Here is a 14,898-nt window from a genome sequence, read left to right on the forward strand (position 1 = left end):
GACTGGATGGCTCTTTTCCTGTGGCAATGTATCCTGGTCCTATATACCAGCTAATATTTCCGGAGGCCCCTGTGCCCTAACAAGGTTGAGTCTGTTGTTATTTTCCCCTGATGGTGCAATTTCATCCCGTGTGACACGAGATGTTATGCTGTCCAGTGATTGTGATTCATCACTCCATCTTTATTCTAAATCTGAATACCTTAGTTTAGCTGTTTCTATTGTAGGTGTTCCTGCGTTAGCTGTGCACAATGCTAAAACTATAAGTAAACTTGCTTGCTGGATGGTGAAATCCCTTAATAGTACTTCTACAATTTTAACTGACCTGTTATTAGATAATCAAGAAGAACGCCGTGCCATTTTACAGAATTTGGACCGAATAGTTTTAGTAACTACTTTCTGTCCAAATTCGAATCTTTTAAAAAAAGCAGTAAATAACAACTGGCACCTAGTTAAGAATCTGTGCAAAGAATTGGAAAAACCGCCATTATTCGCTTTTAAAAAAGAATCAAATTTGGCCAATAAATTGGTGAGAGCTGCACTCCCCACGAAACCATCAACCAATTTGAGAAGTATGATGGGCTTACCCCCAATTACAGGCCACCACAAATGTGGAGGATGCAATTGCTGCGATTCCACAGAAGAAGGATCGATCTTCACACACAGTGGAATAACATGGAAACACGAGTCATTTACAAATTGTAAAACGAAATGTGTTATTTATGGTATAAGGTGCCCATGCAACCTCCTGTACATTGGTAAAACAAACCAAGAGGTCCGCGCAAGAATTCAACAACACAAATCCAGGATAAAGAGGAAGGTACCGAATGCCCCCCTAGTCAATCATTGGCAATCGAATAACCATGAAGAAAGAGATTTGCGATGGACGATAATTACAAAAGTGGAACAAGACCCTAGAGGAGGTGATATAGATGCAAAGTTGTCTAAAAAAGAGGCTTCAATGATCGTCAGATTTAATACAGCAATTGACGGATTAAACGAACTTTCGGAAATGTTCAAACTATAAACACCAGCCATGGACCTCTGCACTAATCCAAAGGCCCCACAGACAAAATGACCCCCACTTCAAAAAATGAACTTTTCAAAAAAACGAATGAAATCATGGTACCACATGATAAATACACTACCATTATTAAGACCACCACCCATCAACATATGATACAGACAAACTATGAACATTGTGGAGCTATTATCCACAGAGCCAACCGGCCCCGAATGACGAGGCAAAGATGGCAACCACGAAATACAAGTGAATCATGTGACTTGCAACCAGGAAGTAAATACACCCTCGAAGCCGATTCTCAGACCGAGAGACGGGACCCTAGCGGAACACACTGTGAACCCAAGGTATGTGCCAACAGATACTCGGAAGAGTCCTTGCATGAGAACGAACTCGCGCACTATAACATTGAGACACCCTCTCCTTGATTCCCTAGGCGCACTGTGAACCGCCCGCCGAACCCCAAACTGAATTGAATTTTACGGCGTACAAAAACCGGACAACCGGTAAGAATCTCCACTAGTCCCCACAGTGAGTCAAACTTCAACCCTGAAGGGATTACTAACAACTTATTCGTAATTTTTTACAGAATTATAGGAACAAGACACATCCCAATTAGTGAGTATGATTTCACGTATGCTTTTGACATCGACAGTTGCTAATAAAATCGGATTAAACATAGTTTGCATATGTGTGACATAGGTGGTCCCGCTCCGCGGAATGTGACGATAACGACGAGGCACAGCTAGCTTTCACTTAAAGAGGTAAGAGACAGAGAAGTGGGTGTTGAACTAAAAGCAGTTTTCACTGATCCCACATTAATACAGGTTTCCCGTTTGTCATTCACAGCCCATGGTCCTGACGAGAACTCCAGAACTTAGGAGTTCGAAACGCGTAGACCTTCTCAGATCACGTTTTTCACGTGGAAGCCATAAGATATTTGAACACATGTTCTTTGAAAATAGAGAGTTACATCACGAATGAGAATCTATGGTTTCACAATAAGAATTGTATATAAATTGTAAAAATTGCATGATCTTTTAGACTGATTATTGTTTTGAGTGTTTGTTTAGTATGATGGTTCATATCCCCCAGTATGAATGAAGGATGAAAGAAAGTTTTTCTCACAATTATTGTTTATGTTTTGTATATTTGTAATGTGTTTCAAAAAATCATTTTCGTAACAAAAAATCTTCTGAGAAATATGAAAAAGAGGAATATTTGCAAATAAAATGCAAACTCATTTGGATTAACCCGATGATAAGAGTCTCCCTTGCATTTAGTTAAATTCAGATGCATGAAATGAAATAAGTATGTTGAAATTACTTGGCAGTATTGGCATTTCGTTTTGTAACAATTTTACAGAATAGAGCCGCTATTGATTACTTATTGCTAAAACATGATCATGGCTGTTCAGATTTTGAGGGTATGTGTTGTTTCAACTTATCAGACCATTCCCAATCCATTAGATCCCATCTTAATAAGTTACATGACCTGACCCAAGAAGTGAGGGAACATCTGGACGGGGGGTGGTTTGACTGGCTCTTTAGCTGGTTACCTGATTTGCATTCTTTACGCCAAATTTTAGGTGGCATTTTTTCAATAATTTGCATCTTGATTGCCATCTGTTGCTGTATTCAATGTATACCATCGTTTTTCCATTTATTCCGACCACATGTAATGGCTAGATCTTTTAGTATTGTTTCATATTATTCATCTAACGACCTACATGCAGCTTGATAATATAATACGATCCCCTTAATTTAGTTGTCCTACTAATCCTTCAATACTAGTACTCATAGTCAGGAGTGGAGTGTAAGGCCCGGGTAATTTCTAGCCTTCCCCTAGATCAAAAGTGACTATAATCTACTAGTATTTCAGTCTTAGATACCTTTTCGCTTATTAATAAGGCTTAGCTATGCACTTTGACCGGGTTTAGTGCCTTTTTACCATTAGTTAGGCCTGTAGGCCCAAAACCAGAGAGCAGCCATTTTGGATGGCTGTCGCATCCATTTTAGATAGCTGCCTCGTCTGTGCGAGGCGCTTCCAGAGTAAGAATAATATTTAGATCTAACCTGTTATTCGCTAGCGGGAAAACCGGCCGAGACCGGCCCTTATCAGAAGAATGTATTTTGTTCACTGGTGGAAGACGCAACACGCAGGTGGCCACTGCCGACGGCGTGAGAAGCCAGAGACTGGTATAGGAATTTGGTGGGACTCGGCCTACGGTTGGAAATTTCCATGGTGAATGACAGAGAGATATTAGCAAAGAGCAAGGCGTAGATAGAGAGAGAGCAACGTGCGGAGCAGACCGATGAAGTTAGTCCGAGAGCTGGTGATTAATTGCTAGCTTTTACTGAAGAGGAGAATCCTGCAACGTCAACATGCAGGAGTGGTAGAAACAGAGCGAGTCCAGAAGAGGGTTCGAGTTTTGGAACCAAGGCAGCGTAGACGAGGCGTAGCGGTGCAGACGTGTATTCGTGAGCCATAGTGGGAGAGCAGAGTCCCGAACGAGTGAAGACCCAAGACAGAGAGAGAGGGACCAGCCCCGCTGCTGAGATGGAAAGACGCACGTTTAAGGTGAGGCGTTCTAAGCTAGTGTAGATGACCCATAATTAATAATCCATCTTTCCTCCTTTGTTAGGTTGTAGATGATGGCTAATTGCAACTATAATTATCTTGCTTATGATGTGCCTAATTGTATAAATAAATGATGTTATATCCGATCCATATTTGAGTGTTGTTTCCATGACAGGACTAACCTTTCTTTTTAACCAGATACTGGCAGGTTAGCAGGTGAGTAGACCCTTCTAGCAGGTAACTGAGAAATGAGAGATTGTGTAGCCTATGGCTGGAAGGAACTCCCAAATGTTCTAATTAGGTAGCTCTTCTAAATTGAGACTCGTAAATATCGTCGGTGCACCTTAGGTGTACCGCCGACCCCTATAGAACACCCCATTGGAGAATAACAGGTTCACCAGTGGTAAGTATAGATGTTATTGATTCTAATTGTTAGGGAACCGTCTGGCGACGTTAAATCAAAAGTCTGGCGACTCTAAATCGAAAGTCTGGTGACGTTAAATCAAAAGTCTGGCGACTCTAAATCGAAAGTCTGGCGACGTTAAATCAAAAGTCTGGCGACTCTAAATCGAAATAAGCTGCCCTCCGACGCAAGAGGGGGTAGGTTGGTCCAGGTCAGCTTGCCGTGGGACTATAAAGTAAGAATCATAGGATATAAAACATGGAATTCCTTAGATGTTAGCTATAACTCTAATTGTATAGGCTTGTAAATAAGCCTCTTTTCACCTTCTCAGGTGAGTCTTCTAAATATCTTGTAAATAGCGGCCTGAGAAGAGTGTGTTTGCGTGACGACTGGGTTAGCCACGGCTGGTGGCTGCCTATCCTAAAAATCCGGTCGCTACATCGTCATACCCCTACGATAGGTAATAGATGGACAAGAATTGATGTATTGTCTTAACCCCTTCGATGCTCATGACGGAACGGTTCCGTCATGAGCGTCGGTTGAGCTGTGCTCATGACGGAACCGTTCCGTCATGAGCCCATAGGCTCAATAGAACGTTCAGCACAGCGCAGGAATCTGCGCCGCGCTGAAGGTGTTAAGGTAGAATCCGAACTTAACATAAATCAGTATTTTTTTAGGATCTGATAGATTTTGGAGGACCACGGATTGTAGTTTGTAATTACTCTCACTGGATCCATTGATGTCTGTCTTTTGACTTTACCAGATTGTAAAGTATCTTTCCTTGCAAGGTTTAATACTCTTTTTTGGCTCTATTCACTACATCATGTGCATATCCCCTTGACAAGAATCTGTTTTCAATGTCTGTCACACATACTCTAAAGTCACTATCTTTACTGCAATTGTGGCGTGCTCTATAGAATTCGCCAAAAGGAATAGCATTAATCTGTGATTTTGGATGTGCACTATTACTATGCAGAACTGAATTACAAGAAGTCTTTTTCCTAAATTATTTACTGCAGAGTTTCCCATTGTCAACAAATAAAAGTAGGTCTAAGAAGGTAATCTTATCACAACTATAGTCCATTGTGAATGTCATATTGTATATGTTTTGATTCATATACGCAAAAAAAGAAAGTAATTCCGTTTCACTACCTGTCCAAATAAACAGTAAATCATCAATGTATCTCCCATAATAATTGATACTGGAGTGCCACCGGGCCCCGCCAGGGCCCCAGATATGCACCTCCTCCACCCAGCCCATAAACAGACAGGCAAACGACTGCGCAAATCTGGAACCCATCGCGGTCCCGCACGTTTGTCTATACCATTGTTTATTGAAAAGAAATACATTGTGTTCCAAAATCAGTCTGGACATTGTCAATATCATTTCCGTATGGTCAAGCAATTTAACAGGTCTTCTAAATAAAAAATATTTTAGAGCCTGTAAACGAAGGTTATGATCGATATTAGTGTACAAGGAGCACACATCCATGGTGACTAGCAACATGATAGGTTCCCAGACAAAGTCATTTAAAATATTGAGGACATGTTTAGTATCCTGAATATTAGACGGCAAATTCAAGACATAAGGTTGTAGGTAGATATCCAGAAACTCCGCTAGTTTTTCTGTCGGTCCCCCTACACTAATATCGATCATAACCTTGGTTTACAGGCTCTAAAATATTTTTTTTGCGCTGTCGTTTGCCTGTCTCTTTATGGGCTGGGTGGAGGCGGTGCATAGCTGGGGCCCTGGCGGGGCTCGGTGGCACTCCAGTATAAATTATTATAAGAGATACATTGATGATTTACTGTTTATTTGGACAGGTGGTGAAACGGAATTACTTTCTTTTTTTGCGTATATGAATCAAAACATATACAATATGACATTCACAATGGACTATAGTTGTGATAAGATTACCTTCTTAGACCTACTTTTATTTGTTGACAATGGGAAACTCTGCAGTAAACTTTTTAGGAAAAATACTTTTTGTAATTCAGTTCTGCATAGTAATAGTGCACATCCAAAATCACAGATTAATGCTATTCCTTTTGGCGAATTCTATAGAGCACGCCGCAATTGCAGTAAAGATAGTGACTTTAGAGTATGTGTGACAGACATTGAAAACAGATTCTTGTCAAGGGGCTATGCACATGATGTAGTGAATAGAGCCAAAAAAAGAGTATTAAACCTTGCAAGGAAAGATACTTTACAATCTGCTAAAGTCAAAAGACAGACATCTATGGATCCAGTGAGAGTAATTACAAACTGCAATCCGTGGTCCTCCAAAACCTATCAGATCCTAAAAAAGTACTGGTTTATGTTAAGTTCGGATTCTACCTTAAGACAATACATCAATTCTTGTCCATCTATTACCTATCGTAGGGGTATGACGATCAAGAACATGATCAGTCCCAGCTATCCAAGATTGAGAGAACCTATCCCAACATGGTTAGACTCACTTACTAAAGGCTCCTTTCGATGCGGAAATTGTAGTGTGTGTAGATATTCTTTACAGGGCACACCTACATTCAGTTACAATGGTTCTAAGTCTTTTTACATTAAGACTCACATTGACTGCAATACTACATATGTAGTATATGCTATAGTGTGTAAATGTAATAAAGTCTACATAGGAAGTACAATCAGGAGACTAAGAGATCGAATGGGTGAACATATTAGGGCTCTTAAAAATAGAGACAATAGGTATCCCCTGACACTTCATGCATTAAATTGTGATCATCAAACTGAACATCTAAACTTTTCCTTTCACGGGGTAGAAACCATGCCTCTAGATGTGAGAAGAGGTAACCGTGAATTAAAATTATGACAACTGGAGGCACGTTGGATTCTGACGGTACATGCCGTAGATAGAGGTTTAAATTTTGACAACGAGCTTCAGTATTTTCTTGGATGATGAATAGAGATATGTTGTGACTTATGATGTATAGTTAGGCACAACAAATGATGTCTTTATAGTGAGAAAAAATGGGATTTGCTTTTGGTCTCTGCTTTTGGCTTCACTCTGCAACATTGATAAAACGTTTAGTACTTGGTATCCATTTATCTTGTTACATTAGATGAGTACCTAATACATAATCAATAATAATGTGCATGTCCTATGTGAGCCCTTCTGTATATATTGTTAATATTGAGCTTGTTCATCTGAAAATACATGAACTTGTTTGCCTTTTTCTATCTGATCAATTTCATGATAATTTACGTGTTGGTGCCTTACACTGCTTGTTCCATTACGAAATATGTTTTGATTTTATTAATGATAAATGAGATGAGTCAAAAATACTGACTAGGTTATGATTGAAATGTATATGATACTGCTGATTATACATTTTTCTAAAACACTTTATCTTTTCATGGGTCTGTCCTTTACTGACTATTTACCATAAACTCACTTTTTGGATAAACTTTATTTTAAACTTCTAATTAATAAATTCTTTTAGAGGTGTACACTTGTTTATGTACAATATATTATACCAAGCAACCGGTGAGTAGAATACGAATATTATGATAATTATGGTAGTTTACTCGATTCGATGATAATACATTCTAGTTATAATTTTAATTTATATGAGATTGAATTTACTCATGTTAGTTTAACCATTTCTAGATATAAGATAAGATTTTCACTTTTCGAATATAGCCGGTGGGCTAATGCTTAACCTTACACAATATAGCACCTAAGTCCGCTTTCGAGTAATACTTACATTCGCAAAGATAAATACTTCACCAAAATGGCGGCGGCGTTACACGCAAGCATCTCGTGTATATGCGGTTGGCTCGTACTCGGCCTCTGGTGAGTTGCGGTCTTCTGGGGCTTATTTATCCAGTTTTTGTCGCCCTTTTCGTGTTTTTAATAGATAGATATAGATACGCGATAACGTGGTTATCTGCTTGCTGGATTTTATATTAAAAATAAATTTGCGTTGCTTGCCGTTGCACGGACCCCCCGTTTTTAATATAGATTGGCATCTGACTAAAAAAATTTGAATGGGCTAGGAATGCCACTTTTGTAAATAAACATTTATCCAATAGACAGATTATAAATGTTACATATGCGTATATGTTTGCTTTTGGTGTCGGTTTTTTAAGTAGTTAGTGTGAGGTGTATAGACTGATACTGTTTATGTTTATTCTTTGCCTAATAGATCATTGTGGTATTTCCATGATATTGGAGATCGGTGATTGAACACAGATTTGAGAATTGAACCCCGAATTTAATGTAAGTTAAGAGATGGTTCGAATGACTCACTATGTAGATTGCTCCTTTGGAAAACTGTTTTGTAGTTAACACCTATGACAGCTTGACCTACTCACTTTTTATGGTTTTCTAGAGTTGATTTTTGAAAGAAATACAATTAAGCTGATTTGCTATATTTTAAAGGATGAATACGATTGTTATTTAATTTATAGGTGAGTCGTTTTTAGATTGATGACTTTCACATTTTGGGGTAATTCATTGTTTGGAGGTTGCTCGATATTTGGAATTTATAAACACAGATTAGATAAAAGGGTATGTTGCTTTCGTGGGCACTCCCCTTTTCTTTTTTTGCTTGCTTATAAATTGGACACGCACTATATAATCATTTCTTTTTTCGTTTTTCTTTTCACTAGCTTTGAGGTAATGTCACTATTCTTTCTGGTCCTTCTTTTCTGTGGCTTTTGATTTTCACTCGGTTCTTTTCTTGCTTTTTTTCTGAATTTTTGGTACTCTTCTCCTTATTGAAATCAATGATGAGTAGTGTTCCTTTGCAGTCACCTTAAGAGAACTTCTTTTCTGTATGGAATCTTTTGTGAAATGTAAAATGGATTTTTCTCTTGTTCTTTATGATAATGATAATGTTGTTGGTCTAAAGATGACTGTAATTATTATGATATTCTAGCCCTGAAGAAGTCTGTGGCAAAGAACCATAACAGACGAAACACGTGTTGGCTAGACTGCAGCCGCGGCCCGTGGAGGGAGTTACGGTGGGGCAGGGAGGCGGGAAGGGGGGGGCGCAGGGTGGAGGGTTCTAAAAACCGGCATATGGATAATTGCAGGTAAGTACACAATGTAATTAATAAAACGAAATTCGTAGCGCGCACAGCATCGCATTTTGCCATGCTGTGCGCGCTACGAATTTCGTTTTATTAATTAAATTGTGTACTTACCTGCAATTATCCATATGCCGGTTTTTAGAACCCTCCACCCTGCCCCTCCTCCTCCCCGCCTCCCTGCCCCACCGTAACTCCCTCCACGGGCCGCGGCTGCTAGACTGTGTCTTGGAAGATCAAGAACTGTGAATAAAAGAAGAAACAAAGAAAACTGGAATATTGCATTTGATTGTATTTATTACTTACTTTTAGCTCAGGATACATTGTGAATTGTTTACAGAAACTGTATTGTTTTACAATACACATTTTTAGGTCTCGCCTGTCGATGCGCATGCGCATCGAGCAAGGCGAGAGTATTGGCACTTATCCGCTCTTTATCCACACTGCAAGGAATCGTGGCGATTCCTTGCAGTGCACGAGAAATTTAAGCTCAATGCGCATGCGCATTGAGCTTAAATGCGCGTGCACATGCCCCCAGCCGCCTGCCTTGCCTACTCTCTCTCACAGCCTCCCCCAGCTCCGCCCCCTCACTACTTGATTGCACGGCCGCTAGGCCGTGCCTCCCCTACTCTCCTCCCCCCTCCTCCTCTCCTCCCCTGCCTGCCTGCCGCTAGCCTTGCCTACTCTCTCTCACAGCCTCCCCCAGCTCCGCCCCCTCACTAATTGATTGCACAGCCGCTAGGCCGTGCCTCCCCTACTCTCCTCCCCCCTCCTCCTCCTACTCTCCTCCCCTGCCTGCCTGCCGTGTCGCACCTCTCCCCTCTCCGCCCCCTCCCCTGCCCGCCGTGTTACGGTGAAAGGCTTGTTGTTTAACCCAAGTGTGCATATAATCCAGATATCTTCCAATAGAAATCGGTGCTCCTTTTATGGGAAGGATGTTTTTGCGTCTTGTTTTTGGAAAAGCATGTTATTTAAAAAAGGTAAAAGAACATTGGTGGTAGTTAGATACATCTGAGCCAGCGGGGTCTCTTTTCTTTCTGATTTGAATGGTCGTTTCTCTCATTATCTGCGAACCTAAGACGAGCCGAACATGTATAAATAAACCGGTTCCACAATGGATGTTTTTTTAGAGCAAAGATTGCAACACAGCGCAAGAACCGTTGAGAAAGAAAAGCGCGAGGCAAATTCCCAGCAGGCTGCTCCTGTTCTCTCTCTCCGCCCTCCCCTTTCTGAGAAGCCGTGGAGTTTTTTTAATGCAGCTTGCTCGCTCGCTCGCTCCCTTCCCTCCGCTCCCCTCCCCCGCACGTAGGCTCTTGGAGAAAGGAGGGGAAAAAAAGCTCCCAGCCTGACTCGAAAATCAGCCTCGTTTCCTCAGAAACCATGGATGTTTTTTTAAAGCAAAGATTGCAACACAGCGCAAGAACCGTTGAGAAAGAAAAGCGCGAGGCAAATTCCCAGCAGGCTGCTCCTGTTCTCTCTCTCCGCCCTCCCCTTTCTGAGAAGCCGTGGAGTTTTTTTAATGCAGCTTGCTCGCTCGCTCGCTCCCTTCCCTCCGCTCCCCTCCCCCGCACGTAGGCTCTTGGAGAAAGGAGGGGAAAAAAAGCTCCCAGCCTGACTCGAAAATCAGCCTCGTTTCCTCAGAAACCGCAGCTGCTGCTAGAGCAGAAAACACGTCAGGCTGGCCCTCCAACGTACACAGATGTGCCTTTGTAACTCCACATAAATGCTGGGAAAGGATTGCGCGTTGGAGCAAAAAAAAAAAAAAACTCCCATGCAGGAAGAGGCGAATGTTTCGTGCAGGCTATGTTTTTACCCTCGATGGCGCCTTCCTTCGCCCCTCCCCTGACCTTGTGTAACAGTTACTTTTGAGCTTTAAAGTTGTATTTATTGTTGGTGACTGAAAGGATTTAGACTTGAGGAAGAAAAGGCATTCCGATTTGCAGTGAATAACAGTCCGCATTTAAGTTTTTTACTTTCGTTTTTTTAGGTTTTCAAAGACCGAGGTAAAATGTCAAGCTGTGTTTACATGGGAACCTTTTTATTTTGCTCTAGGCTAACTTCAAAGTGTCAGCGTTTATAGGAAAGAGGAATGCAGTATACTTGCTCCAAAGAGCCTGCTTGTGCCTTTTAAAAAAAAAAAAAACCTCACTCACCCTCAACCCCTCACCCTCACTCACCCTCACTCACCCTCACTCACCCTCACCCACCCTCAACCCCTCACCCTCAACCCCTCACCCTCACTCTCACTCACCCTCACTCACTCACCCTCACTCACTCACCCTCACTCACCCTCACTCACCCTCACTCACCCTCACTCACCCTCCCTCACCCTCACTCACCCTCACCCACTCTCACCCTCACTCACACTCACCCTCACTCACCCTCACTCACCCTCACTCACCCTCACTCACCCTCACTCACCCTCAACCCCTCACCCTCACACAGTGCAATAGGTCTCGGAGCATTTGAGTTAGAGCTTTTAGAAATGTTTATGGCTTTTTTTTTTTTAATTCTTTAGCATTGGCTACAGGAAACAAAAATGCTTAAGATTTACAAAAAAACCCATAAACAATTCTAAAAGCACTAACTCTAATGCTGCGAGACCTATTGCATTTCCAATGCTTGATTGTATATATAGGGACTTCCTCATCAGCACTCAGCTCATTTCACCACTCAACCATCTAATCCGCTTTGCTTTCTTGAACCTCCTGTGGAACATTGGTCGCTTGCCACAACTAGCCGCTCTAAAGGGGTTTTGGGCTAAGACAATAGCGGTATCTCTACCCTTGGGGATGTCATGAGGGGATGATCCTGAAGTCTTTTCAGGACCTACAAAATGAATTTCAAATGCCTAAATCCCAATTCTATAAATACCTCTAGTTTTGCCACACCCTCTCCCCTAGTCTGGTGGGCCTAGAGTCACTGGCGGAATTCAGTTCGGTGGAAGCCAAAGTATTTATGGGGGATCTTCAGGACCACAAAATACCTAAGATTTATCAGTCCCTGGTAGCACACAGCTCCCCCACATTTTAAAAACTTAGAGAGGCCTGGGAGGGGGATGTTGACTCGCTTGATGAGGAGGACTGGACGGAGGCTCTGGCCTCCCCGCGGGGCAGGCATAGCGGTACGCCTACGTCTTATCCAGTTCAAATATCTCTATCGGGTCTATTTTATGAGAGTCCAGTTGTGGAGGGCGGGTATGGTGGCTTCCCCGGTATGCATTAGATGTGAACGCGAGTAAGGGACCCTGATACACACGGTTTGGCACTGTCCTTCCTTGGCACGGTTCTGGATAGGGGTGATGTCCTGCCTCTCAGAGGAGTTAGGCTGGGATCTGCCCCAGTCGCCGAAGTTAGTATTGCTACATGTCATGGAAGGGATTGGGGGGCAACATTTATAAATGCTATCTTATGTTGTGGGGGTTCACATTGGTGAAGAGAGACATCGCCAAGGCATGGAAGGCGCCAACGTCACTCTTGGTGTCGGTATGGAAGAAAGGGGCCTGGACTTTTGTATGGGCTTAGAGCTCCCTATCTTCATGGCAAGAGGGTGCCCGCAGAAGCATTTTAAAATTTGGAAGCGGTGGGCTGATTATCAGGGGTTGCTGCTGGAGCCAGTCGCTGCAGGGGGACCCCTTAATCCAGATTGATGTTACCCCATAGATGCCAATGGTAATCAAGTGCATATATAAGTGTATGGGTGCAAATGGTGTGGGGCAAGTGTTCCAGCTGGGTCTAGGAGGTTGTTAGTGCCACTGGGGGGGAGAGTGTGAGTTGGGGGGTTTCTAAAAGGGATGTTTTCATCTGTATTGCTTTTTCCGCATCCTTACTTCTTTATTGAAAAGTCAGAGTCATGATGCTTTGTACTGATTATGCAGAGGTCTCTGGGTTACAAAGCCCTGCTCTATATGTGTCATTTGATGAATAAAATCTGTTTAAAAAAAAATGTATACAGATATACCTGCAAAAGGAACCCTTTTCAAAGGGAATAAAGGGAGTTTGTTCAATAATAAATGTGTGACTCTTACAGCAGAGAGACCATCAGCTGCAATTGATGGAACTTACATGGAGAACAAACAGTTTGAAACTATTTAACACAATAGATGAATGAGATGTGACTCTAGCCATAAAAAGGCTCAAATGGTCATGCCAAACTCCCCTCCTGAATAAGAAGTGGAAGTGCCAACACAAGTAGCAAACATAAACTCAACAGTGAAAGTGGGAACATAGAAATTGGGAGAAGGCTATCATATTGCTACAGGATTGCTATTCCGAAACATACAGGCCATGCAGTGGGTCCATGAATACCAATAGAAGGAGGCCAACAAAATCACTGTTATACACAGGGCCTGAGACTCATGAAAATTAGACTGAAGCAATTAGAGAGGCAGTCAAAAAAAAGCAAACAATTAAGGCTATTAGAACTGACTGACCTCAGAGCAGAATACAAACCAAAATGCTGGTTATCAAATTTCATTTTTTACACAGAAAGATGGGATGACATTACCAGATTGTCTTCCACTCATTAATTCCAAGCAATTATGTGGACTAATTCAAACTCTTGAATGGCCTGAACCAGCACACAGTCACCTCAAGTAGCGTATATGAATGTGTTATCTGTCTAACTTTATTATGCTGAACAATCGAACAATGAGAAAATAATCAGAGAGTGCAGTATACACTTGGAGAGCTTCCATATAATGATAATATCTGTGTTAAAACAAGCAAGCCATTCTGGTCCCCTAGAATCAAATGGAATACAAGCAGTGTCTTAAATCTTTACACAAATTTGGTCCTAACATTTAATAACAGTTTGCAACACCATAGTATAAGCAGAAATCATCCCAGAAACATGGAGAGGATCGATTGCACATGCAATCTATAAAAAAAACAAAGAAAATCTATAAAAGGCGGGATCCAGAGAACCCACAAATCTACAAAACCATAGCCTTACTAGATAGTGATGCCAAAATGGATGAGTGCATCCTCCTTTTGGAAATAGAGGATAGAACTGCAGTCGCAAATACTACTACCATACCAAACTGGTTATAGAAGAGTGTTCAAGACACTTGATAAGTCATGGCCATTCATTTGATGGCCCAAACATCTTGCTTTATGTCTTCTATCTTGACGTTAGTGCCACTTTTGTCACGATCAATGAAAGACTATGTTGGATGAAGTTAACAGCCTGGGGTATACCCCGATACTTACTAAAAGCTATTTTTCACCTCTATACAGATACTTGGGTAAAGATGAAAATAGGGATAGAACATCATTTCTTCAAAAAATCTTCACAAATTGTGGTATTAAGGATCTGGGTTGACTCTCGAATATTTAATATTTACACTGCCACCCAGTCAACTACTAGCATTATGGTAAGATCCTTTCCCCCACAGAATGGGTAATACACAAATACCAGTGTGCAACACACAAAAGATATAGTTTTTTTAAACTATACACCCATTAGTCTTTAACGATCTCTCAATGCCCTATATGTTTATAACATTGATAAAAGGTTGATAACACTGATAAAAAACTTAAATTAAATGTAAAGAATCAAAGATTGTGATATTTGAGAAATGTACATACTGTAAGATAGAAGAGGAACCAATTGAACAAACAGACTTGTATTAATATATGGGAGTATGGTAATCCAAGAACACAGACCAAAGCTGCCAACTCAAAGTTCTGAAATATAAAACATGCCATCTCCAATTTGAGCCATGGCGACTGTATTACAATTAAAAAGCTTCTCTGCAAAGTTCATTATAGAGGTTCTCACACTAAATTTATTCTGAGAATCACATACGGAATGGCAACATATGGGGACAAACTCTAGAAGGAATTC

This window comes from Lissotriton helveticus, chromosome 12, assembly GCF_964261635.1.
Source record: "Lissotriton helveticus chromosome 12, aLisHel1.1, whole genome shotgun sequence".
Classification (NCBI taxonomy): domain Eukaryota; kingdom Metazoa; phylum Chordata; class Amphibia; order Caudata; family Salamandridae; genus Lissotriton; species Lissotriton helveticus.